Source organism: Coptis chinensis, chromosome 9 (genome assembly GCF_015680905.1).
Source record: "Coptis chinensis isolate HL-2020 chromosome 9, ASM1568090v1, whole genome shotgun sequence".
Classification (NCBI taxonomy): Eukaryota; Viridiplantae; Streptophyta; class Magnoliopsida; order Ranunculales; family Ranunculaceae; genus Coptis; species Coptis chinensis.
Window position 1 is genome coordinate 25506560 of NC_141464.1, and position 12073 is coordinate 25518632.

General features: G+C 36.2%; 1 long non-coding RNA gene across 1 annotated transcript; it reads left to right on the forward strand.

Moving 5' to 3' along the window:
- Positions 1 to 9099: 9099 nt before the first annotated feature.
- LOC147475329 (uncharacterized) lies at positions 9100 to 10348 on the forward strand. The gene is made up of 3 exons (XR_015207452.1): positions 9100 to 9188; positions 9311 to 9445; positions 10182 to 10348. It is a non-coding gene; the product is annotated as an uncharacterized LOC147475329 (long non-coding RNA).
- The last annotated feature ends 1725 nt before the right edge of the window (positions 10349 to 12073 follow it).

A 12073-nucleotide genomic window follows, 5' to 3' on the forward strand; every position in this document is an offset into this window, starting at 1 on the left:
GAAGACAAAGCCTCTGTAAAGCCCGGTCAAAACATGAAAAGTCAAAGTCCACGCGGGCAGAAACAGTGCACAAAGTCAACAGAACTTCCGAAGACCATATCTTTGGACTCAAACCTCAGAATTAGGCCTAACTTACGTCAAAACGACCGGCTCGGAATGAGCTTTCCAATGGTCCAAGCCTTGGCCTAATCAGAAGAGCAAAAGTGGACGAAAAGTCTGTCGAAGTCAACTGCAGCTGAAGAGGCCTTTTTGGACTGAAAGTATTGGGTTTTGGGCCTGATTCTCTGGCCCGAAACATGGATCCAAGCCCATGCACGATTTTTGGATCTGAACATATAAAAACAAAAGCTTAGCTCTTTGTTAATTGTAGATAGTTAGGTTAGAAAATAAATTAGGTTAGGATAAGAAAAGTAGCCATTAAACCTTAGTTTTTAGATCTAGATCTAGTTTTTTACATTCATTCAATTAGTAGTTTGAAATCATATTTAGTTTTTAGAATAAAGTATTAGTTCTTCAATTCAATTTAGATTATTGCCTAAATTCTTATTTAGATTGATTGTCTTAAATTCATAATTAGTTATTCATTCAATCATATCTTGTTCGTATTGTTCTATTAGATTTATAAAGTTAATTACTTATTCCATAATGACATGTTCTTATTATTGTTCTTGTGTTGGGAATGGTAGTATAAAAATTTCACATCAAATCATTACTCTCACCATTGTTCATTGTGTCGAGTAGTTGAATTCTAATTAAGTCTTGAGGGTTTAAGAGTAGAACGAATCCTGACTCTAATATATTACTTCGTTATTGAGAGTAGGAATATTGATATAAACACATATTTACATAAATTGATTATTTGTGTTTACGCATAGATAGTTAGATTACGTAAAATAACTGTTATCAAATGGCGCCACTGCCGCTGCCGGGGATTAGAATTCAATTGCTTGAATCCAAGGGGCAATCCCCCATTCTCTACCCACCCACCCTTTTAATTTTTCATTCTTATTTCTTGAATTTTCGGAACTGTTCACTGTTTCAGGCATAGGGGCTGCGGATTCACAGAGAAAAACACTGCGGTGAAGGTATTTCTTAATTTTTAAAAATTCTGAAAATTTTCATACATAATATTTAATATGTTGTTGATTTACTGGAATATTTTCAGATTTTTTAAAGTTAGTTTACCTTGTGAAAAAAATACGATCTTTACGGTGCTGCATTTCAGTTTCCACACCGTATGTTCTTGAAAAACAGACGAGTAAGGTTACTTAGGGAGTTCTAAAAATTCTATAATTTTTACAGAAGTATCTATCCTAAGTCAGGAGTTTGTAGTAAAAATTTTATGAGTTTTTGATTTGTTTTGACCTCCTAAATAGTAGAGTATTTCCAGTGTGTTTCTGCAGTGTTGCAAACACTTAATATCTGGAACACCAGCCAATAAGGAGAGGTTGTAGAACTCCAATTGCTCTAACGTTTCTACAGGAACAAGTAGGATCTGTCAGGAGTCTGCAATAAAAATTTGGAAATTTTTGGCTTTGTTTTGATGGGTTAACCATTCGGTTGTTTGTATTGTGTCCGAAAACTGTTTCGCAAACTTTGCAGGGCAGTAGAGGGACTTTCTTAGCTCCGATTGATCTGAAATTTTACAGGCTACTTGATAGACGTCTTAGAAAATTATTGTAAAAATTTCAAATTTTTTGGAGTAACATAAAAGGCCTAAAACTTGAAAACCCTGGAGCGCGACCCGCGCCCAAAACACTGGACATTAGACAAAACAGAGGGCACCCGCGCCCTCGAAGGAAAATTCAGCGTGAACAGCCCAATTTTCATAGGTAAATGCAAATTTCTATTTCTTCAAGTTACTCAGTGTTTCTAACTTGTTAAATACACTGAGATCGCATATACAAGACGCTATTCAAACGCGTAGCAAGGAGGCATTCAGGTACTCCTTCTTCCACTCCTCGCCTCTTCTGTCAGAGGAGTTTCAATTCTAGTATAATCAGGCTTGTTTTTCGTAGAAATAAATACAACACGCCTATCTAGAATTTCACACACTACACTTGCATCAATGGCTAAAGAACAAGAGACTCCTCTCTCTGATTTTTATAAAGCCCTAAACGATGGCCCTAAGTCGCATCATTCTTACTTGGACCTAGTGGGGATTTCGAATCCCCAAATATTTTTAATTTGTTACCCGTTTTTCATGGTTTAGACCATGAAAAACCTTATCAGCACATGCGTAGGATTAACAAGTCATAACAACATTCCATCATCCTACGGTTAGTGCGGAACAAATTAAACTAAGGGTGTTTCCTTTCACCCTAGCCGACAAGGCGGCATCTTGGTTAACTGCCCAAACGCCAAACTCTGTGGACTCATGGGCTCAACTTGTTCAATTGTTCATGGAACAATTTTACCCACCACTAAAGACATATGAAATGCTTTACAAGATTCATTTCTTCAGCCAGAATCCTCATGAATCCTTTTCAGAGGTCTAGAATCGTTTCACTAATCTTCTCATTGAATGCGCGCATCATAATCTTGCGACAGACACGCTTGTTCGTGCTTTCTTCAAGGGGCTTTCACATTATCATAAGGAGGTTCTAGATATCATGACTGGGGGTAGTTTTCTTAGTAAAGGAGCCTTGGAGGCTTATAAATTCTTAGAAGATCAATCTAAGAAGAATAACAATTGGGGAGGAAACGATTCCTCCCGCTCCTCTCCTTCTTCTCTTGAGGTTAAACATGATCCCGAGCTTAAAACTCTTATCGATGCCCTCACTAAAAAGGTAGATGCCATCTCGTTCCAACAACAACCCACTCGGTCATGAACATTAACTCTACTCGTTGTAATGTCTGTTGTAGTCTTGAGCATTCTGACTTCTATTGTCCTCTTGTCTATGCACAAACACCACCACAACCATCACACTTCAACCAGTTAACTCAACATCAAGGACAAGGGAACTTAGGTGACCAGAATAGAGGTTTAGTACCCAGAACCCAGAACTATCAAAATCAAGACATGAACGCTCAACAAGCTTTAATTCCAATACAACCATCTACAGACAAAGTAGTAGTGACCTTGTTGGAGAAACAAAATCAAATTATGCAACAAAACTCCAACTTGATGAAAGATCAGCATGATCAAAACTCTAATATGATGAAACAAAAGCGATGCAAATGATGCGCCTTTGTGCCAAAAGGTTATTGACATGTCTTCTAACCAAAATAATAACCAAACCGGGCGTGTTTCCAAGTCAAGCGGTTACTAATCCTAAGTTAACAAACACCGCCGAAATAAAAAGTATTCAGTGTAATGGTAATATAAACCAAGGGGACCTACAGGCAGTCACTACCCTTCGTTCAGGGAGAGTAGTTGATAACCAAGTGACTATGCCTAAAGATCACCTGCAAACTATAAATGATACCATACCAAATACTGTCATAGAAATTGAAGACCCTACACCTGTAGAGGTTCCAATATGGAAACCTAGTTGGAAAGTGATAAAAGATAAAGCAACGGTGAACAAATATGTTCCCCCTCATATTAGGTATAGGGATAAAACACCGCATGAACAACTAGATTTTCCTATAGAAGGTGAAGTTAAGTCTATTGAGAGTTTTGTATATCACATTAGTGCTTCCGGCGATGTCGTCCCCTACACTAGTACATATCCCTCTTATGGAAGAAGACAAAGATCACAATTTTGACTCTTTGAACATAACCAACTAGAGAAAGAATTTTCAACCCCCCTTCCTCGACCATAGAAGAGATGGACTAAACCTCACAATAGACGAGATAGATGAATTCCTCAAAGATGGAGATGAATACCATAATTATATGGATCACGAACAACCTAGATGAGGAATTCGACGAGTTTCTAAGAGACCTTTGTGATGATCCACCTTCTCAAACACTACCTAGAGCACCACCCTACCACCATCCACCTGAGTTAATCCCTCATAAAATCCAATCATTCTTCCCACCCTTTTCTTCTAAAACTTATCCACATTCCAAGTATTTTCCAAAACCATTGATTTACTCACGATCATTCACTTGGACACCTTCTTATTCAACTAAGTTGCATCGTAGAAAGTTTTGGAGCTTGATTCTGTTTGGTGGTGCATTCCATGTTAACTATTTATGGAAAGATCCACAATTGTTTAGATTATTGATATATGGGAAACTGCATGTAAATACATATATATCACTTTAAGTCTAGGGAATCTGACTTTAAAAGACCCACGTTTTAAAACAAATTTTTACAAACCTGTTTTCAAAAATTTGTTTGGGGGTTGGGTGTTTGGTTTTTCCATGCTTGATCACTAAACTTCCTATTCTTATCCCCACCTTGCTCCCTTTAAGAGTAGCTAGATTTCTCCTTGTTTGTTGTTTTGATATTGTTTTTTATTATTTTTAGTAGATAGGATGTTACGTTGTTAAATTCTATAGTTAACTTTGAATTTGGTAGTTAAATGTTGTTTGAATTTCAATTTTAATATAATGTTGTTCTTTTCAAATTGTGCATGGATTTTATTGTTAATCCCACCTTCCCGAATTGTTTGGGGTGGTATTATTTATTCTATCATGATTTGTAGAAGATCCTCCATTTTAGAGTTTGTTTTGGAGTGAAGGTTGAGAATATTGTCGTAATTGGCATAACTATGATTAGATGTGGTGGTAGGATGAAATCTAAGAGAGTTTAGAAGTTACTAGTCTAAATCCAGTATAAAAGATATTAGGGTTGTTATAGAATCAAGAATATGAGTTGTTTCCGTTTTGGGTCGAAATTTTATTGTTTCCGAAATTGCCTTAAAGCTTTTTTGGCAACCTACCGATTCGTTTTAACAATTCAAAACCTATAAAAACTTCATTCATTCTACACTCACAACCCACACTACACCTAACTTCCACCACTCACCTTTCACTCCCACGTTTCCCACGTTTCGTCTCATTTTTCGATCTTGAAGACTCGGGCCTGCTTCTTCAGGAGATGCTTTTCGCGCCTACACATTTGTCAGAATTTTGTACAGAGCGCAGTCGCGCCCAAGGTGAGTGTGACTCATGCCCAAACACTGGAATTCCAAAATCATCAGAGCGCACTCGCGCCCTGACTTCCGTGGACCAGAAAAATTCCAGTTTTTTGCGGGTTGTTGCCAGGTCATTCGCAGCTATTCCAGAGCGTAATTTTGAGATGACATCTCGTACAATAATACCAGAATAGTCTTTCGAAGATTTGTTTCAAAGCACTACTTATGGTGCTTGGTTTCGCAAGGTGATCACACACGTAGGCTGGGAACCGCTTATGGTTCTTGCTAGCATTTGTTCTTGGACTTGCCATGCCCACTGAAATACAAGACCCATGATGTTATTGGGTAGATAATATGCATGTCTACACTTAGGACTTTTTGCATGACGCTTATGGGTTCGGCATTTTCCGTGTAGAGGACCAAGGGACATATAACGTAGCCCTTGGTAGCTTGTCCCTTAATGTGATATGGTAATGTTCTTTATCATGCTAAACATATTAGGGGAGTGGCATTTTTCTTCTGCGAATGATGCCACTTGCAGCGTCTTCCTTGCTTTAGCTGAGGAACGCCTGCTATATGACCTTCCTAAGACCTTAATGTCTAGTTTAGCACGAGCCCATAGCATGAGGCATAAGTATCTTCTTATGCCTATATTAGTTTGCCGTATTATACTATGTTTCTTCCCTTCTTTTGTGCCTGTTTCACGGACTGGGTTGGGGTCGACATTGTGAGACCCACCAATTCTATTATTCGATCTTTCCGTGAAATGACTTGGCAAGGGTGGAGGATACAACCTCATCAGGTTGCACCTTACACCCCATCTGACCAAGTGGCGCTTAACAGGTTAGCATCCGTAGATGATAAATGGCGGCAAGCTTGGCAAATTATAATGGCATGGCAGGATCGCGAAAGGAACCTCACTTCTTTATAGAAGAGGAGGATGGCGAAAACTTGGAGTGGAGGTAAGTTTTAGTTTCAGTTAGTGTCCGCTATGTCCCAAGCAATTTAATTATGTTAACCCCATAATGGGTGGAACTCTTATAGAGTTAGCGTCGGTTTTTTTATTTCCTATATTAGTATGTTCTAACCTTGTTTTGCAGATGTTTTAGAATTTCACGCGTTTCCATGGTATTTTTCTACCCTCTTTATTTAAATGCTTTGAGGACAAAGCATGCTTCTTGTTTGGGGGGGGGGGCATAGAAACACGTATAATTAAGGCATCTGTTAGGATATAGATATATATAATATGCATTTTTTTTCAAGTTAAAATTTTCAAAAATATAAATAAATAAGTTTATGTTATACACTTAGGAATATTGGTATTATTTTCTTTTTCTATGCTCTTAACAATCTAGAAGTCTCACGTAGCTTTTGCATCAGAATAATTGTTAGAAACTTAGGTCAATATGTAGGTAATAATCTTTGCATCTATCTATAAATATATTATATGAGTATCTATGATTATTAGCAGTAAGTTTCTAAAATCTAGGCTAGAGTACTTATTCTACAAATCCTGTGAGAATATAGCCTAAAGCCTTATATGAGAGAAACATTTGAGAAATGACACAAGGGAGAAGTAAAATCCGGATAGAGAAATCATACGTCCACTTGCTTGATCACAATGCCATATCCTAAGCAAGAATTTAGGCCCTCTTTGGATCGATATAGCCAGAAATTCAAACCTATGAATTATTTTCCGCTAGTCACCCCTCTGAGCCTTTCTTTAGCCTTCCATAAACCACAATTCCTTTACCCTGTTACAAAAACAAAAAAAATAAAAATTCAACTTACCCAATCAAGAATAAGTTTGAGAATAGAATGAGTGAAGAAAGAAGAAGAGAAAAACACATTAAAAACAAAAATTAGTTAGTTGCTTCAGAAAAAGAAAAAAAGTTTCCATCCAAGGAAAAGAAAAAAAATAGAAATAAATAAAAACTCCAAAAATAGAATAAAAGGGAGTCAAAAGCCAAAGGAAAGAAAAAGAAAAATATAGCTAAGGATGGAAACAAAGTATAGAAGCAAAAGAAAATAATAAGGTTTCCTCTAAGTTACATAATATGAAAACTCTATTATCTCAGACTTGTCCTTTTGAATATCCATTTCCTTCCTTCTTAAACCATCTCCTAATCCCCGCAACACCTAATAAAGACCTCTAGCTTAATTAGGAATAGGTTAGTGTGATAGTAAGTGGCAGATGTGTTTGATCGACTCCGCTTCCTTGTTTGTCATTGAGATTGTAAGGTAAAGTGTGCCCACTACACACTGGGGTAGCAAAACTTGAGTGGAAAAATCAGAGTGGTTTTTGTCTTGACATTTATGTGAGGACCTACTTAAGGACGCTATTCCGAGTTTTCAGAAACGAACCTGCTAGGCATTTCATAGTATTACTCATAGTATATATATTTGTATCATAGATGATTAATTATTATGCATATATTAGTTTAGGTTTTTGACTTGGTTATTCTTATTCAATTTCTAGTGAGATGTATAGATAGTTGAGACATGAATGAGGAAACAATAGTTTTATTTCTTAGTCGTTGTAGTATAGATGAAGTTTGTGAGTACCTTCACTGGGAAACTCTCACGAGGCTATAACTCGTCCATTAGGGAATTCCTAGTGGTTTAAGGCCTTGTTGCATATGGTCAATGCAATCACACTCAGCGAAACGAGAGTAGATAGAACTCCATTTTTGGTCACTTATTCTAATTTCTCCTCTTTGCTTGAGGACAAGCAAAATGCTGTTTGGGGGTGGTTTGATAAGAGCCCAAAATTGTAGTTTTAACCCCTTAACAATCATACTTTTAGACCAATTATGTGAATAATAAGTAAGAGTTAATACTGATTACGTGTTTTTATGAATTTCAGGCTTCAAAGTCCATTATGTGCAGAAATGTGCCACTTTAGCGAGATAAAGGAGAGAAGGTCGGTTGCTAAGGAGTTCTGTGATTAAAGGCCAATTTTCAAGATGACAAAACCTCTGTAAAGCCCGGTCAAAAGATGAAAAGTCAAAGTCCACGGGGGCAGAAACAGTGCAAAAAGTCAACAGAACTTCCGAAGACCATATCTTTGGACTCAGACCTCAGAATTAGGCCTAACTTACCTCAAAACGACCGGCTCGGAAAGTGCTTTCCAATGATCCAAGCCTTGGCCTAATCAGAAGAGCAGAAGTGGATGAAAAGTCTATCGAAGTCAACTGCAGCTGAAGAGGCCTTTTTGTACTGAAAGTATTGGGTTTTGGGCCTGATTCTCTGGCCCGAAACATGGATCCAAGCCCATGCACGATTTTTGGATCTGAACCTATAAAAACAAAAACTTAGCTCTTTGTTAATGGTAGATAGTTAGGTTAGAAAATAAATTAGGTTAGGATAAGAAAAGTAGCCATTAAACCTTAGTTTTTAGACCTAGATCTAGTTTTTTACATTCATTCAATTAGTAGTTTAGAAATTATATTTAGTTTTTAGAATAAAGTATTAGTTCTTCAATTCAATTTAGATTATTGCCTAAATTCTTATTTAGATTGATTGTCTTAAATTCATAATTAGTTATTCATTCAATCATATCTTGTTCTTATTGTTCTATTAGATTTATAAAGTTAATTACTTATTCCATAATGACATGTTCCTATTATTGTTCTTGTGTTGGGAATGGTAGTATAGAAATTTCACATCAAATCTTTACTCTCACCATTGTTCCTTGTGTCGAGTAGTTGAATTCTAATTAAGTCTTGAGGGTTTAAGAGTGGAATGAATCCTGACTCTAATATATTACTTCGTTATTGAGAGTAGGAATATTGATATAAACACATATTTACGTAAATTGATTATTTGTGTTTACGCATAGATAGTTAGATTACGTAAAATAACTATTATCAGTGTCAATAGAAGAGCCAGGCTTCCTTAAACGAGGTGATATCTCACTATTGGAGAATTCTCAGTTAACTGATCTATTAAAATAAACAACACAAATCACATAGGTATATGATTGTTAATTGTTGTCCTCTTTTACTTCTTTTGCATATGAAAAGAGATTGCACTCATTTTTTGTCTGTTTGATTGTTACATGTCTCCAGTGTGTATGGGAGGATATAGAAGATTTGGAATATACACCAAAACCAGAGTTTGAAGGCTATTTCAAAGTGAAAAATGTAAAAAATGAGGTATCGTATTTATAATTTTCTATTTGTTAATGGTGAACTAGTTGAAAGTCAGGTAGATTGTTTAAGATTTCGTCCTGTTTGTTCAGACTTAATTATATTGCTTTACAATCTTGTATATGTAGGAAGAACTCCTTAGACAGTGGTTTGCGCATATATGGGAGGTGAAACCTGGTATTTATGTGACCTACAATGGTGATTTCTTTGACTGGCCTTTTCTTGAAACTAGAGCGGCTCATCATGGGATGGTGATGAATGATGTATGTAGTTTTTTCTCTCTACGATGTGTATTTATTAGTCACATCTAGCATATTTATGACTTAGATGTTAAACGTTTTGAGTTGCTTTCTTTTTTGGTTTTTGTATTTTTGTAATTTTATTATGTAGTTATTTTACCATATCCACTCCCCAAACATGTCTAGAGTAAATTCTTCAAATGTTGTTTTCCTAATATCGTATTCCTCCTATGAGGGTACCATACAGTTCCAGATGTTGGTAGGTGATATGGAGTTTGTTAGCTACGTGGATCCTGTGCTAGTTTATGTTTATCCTGTCCCCAGTCATGTCTTTATACCCTAAAAAATTAAGTTACTTTTTTGAATGAAAAATTTTGAAGATACGAATGACAAACTCTTATGGGCTGCTCTACCGATTGAGCTAGACTAAGTAGCCTATTCAAGGGCTTAAATGGCAAACATATGCACACTCAGTTTGATGTAACTTGTTTGACAATTTATGACTGACCAGATAATTTATGTTTATATTATTTTGCTTCTGTAAATACCCTAGATTTCCATATGAAGATACATATACGCTGATCAAATCCACCCTATGGTTTTCTAAGAACTATCAATAGAAAAGAACCTAAGCTTACCAACCAGATGGTACATGGTAGTGGATATGTGGTTGAGGAAAGCAAACTTTACTATTGAAAGTGGGAAGTTGTATAGTTCTGTATTAAGTATTAAAAAGTGACCTGTTGTCCTGATTTTTCAGGAATTATGCAGACACTTGATGCAAGGCATATGGAGCTATTTTTAACTGAAGGATATGTGAATTGGAGCTGGGAGTACCAAGAGATAGGATCTCATGAAATCAATAAGCATACTGATTGAGTCACTGGAGGCATTTTTAATATCAAGCATCTCAGAGATCCTTCTACAGTTGGTAATTAATCTAAACTATACTATAAACAAACTCAATACTGATGGAACTTGTAACTGGATATTAAATCTGTATCTTATGAACTAGAACCATTACTAGATAAAATTTGTATACAGAATGAGTGTCTTTTGAGTGTATAGTAATGTCCAGGTGTTGTTATTTTGATTAAATTGTTCAAATGATTGGATAGAGGTCTTGAATATCAAGTCATGGGTGGTGAAACCTACTGATAGGCAACCGAAAGCTTGAATTGCTCTGTATGTTGTGGCGTGGAAAACACCATTTTTTTTTTCTTATTATGATATTGGAGTTGGTGTAGATGCTATGGGTGTCATAGATGTAAATCAGTATATGATTATGAACCAGTTGAGGCATGAATCGTCAAACCTTCATATAAGCTTTCTCTCTCCCTTACTTTTGGATTATATATCCCTGCTTTTGCCTTTTACAAATTTGCCTTTCTCTATTACAAATGAGACACCTCACACTTCACTTTTACTTTTGCTATTTCTTTTGCTTTTTGATTTCTTCTTGACCATGGTAGGTCTGGGAGCATGTCATATTTTGAGATAAGAGCCTCTGATGAGAAATAATTGAAATATAATTGATGAACAGTAGTATGATGATGCGTGAACAGTAAATTATGGTGGAAAAACAGTAGACAAATACTCTCTAAATCATGTGAGATAGGAGAGAGTAGTTGTGTTCGCCAAACTTTAGTTGTACACTACTTGGATGCTAGTCTAGATTAGAAGTATGCTTCACTAATGAGAGTCAAAACAGTAGATATGAAGTAAAAACAGTGAATTTAGATGATAAATAAAGGTGTTAGAAGGGGTTTAATCCGCCCGACGATTCGATTGGCTATTAGTTAGTATCGAATCACTTGTATTGATCCCTAGTGAAGACCAAGTCTTCTCGGATCGAGGTTTCACTAGAAAGAGAATGTAACTCCACCACAAATCTCTTTGGTGGGGGCTCTATACTCTAGTTCTCCGTGATTCATTGGATAAACAATATCAAAACAGTACAATAAAACATAATACTATAAAAATTGAATGGAGAATGAAACAAGCTTTTATTTGAATTGGTTCTACAATTGCTAAACCTAATTAAAACTAAGGGTTTGCTAGAAGAGAAGAGTTAAGTTTAGCTTTAAACCTCTTTATATAGGAGAGGGTTAGGGTTACATTTTCGTGCATGGGTCAAAAAGGGGGACTTTGGGCCTCTAAAAGTCCATTAGGTTAAGTCTAAAAGGGCCACAATTATTGGAAATTACTTATGTACCCATTTTGTCCACTTTTATAGCTCTGATTAGGGCAAGGCTGGGTCCATTGAAAAGTTGATTCCGATTTGGTCATTTTGACATAAAGTAGGCTCAATTCTGAGGCCCGAGTCCAAAGATATGGCCTGTTGAAGTTCTATTAACTTTTCTGTCCCTTTTCTACCCAGATTGACTTTGACTTCCCAGCTTTGACTGGGCTTGAAAAAGGCTTTTCTCCATGATTCTTGGGTTTTAAATGTAGAACTTCCTTGGTAATCATCTTGACTCATTTTCCATGCAAAGGTGGTTCTTCTAGTCACCTAATCAACTTCAAGTCCTGAAATGTTCAAAAACATGTAAATAGTACTAACTTTCATTTATTATAAACATAATTGGCCTAAGTAGAGTACTATTAAGGGGTTTAAACTACACTTTTGGGTGCTTATCATACCATCCCAAA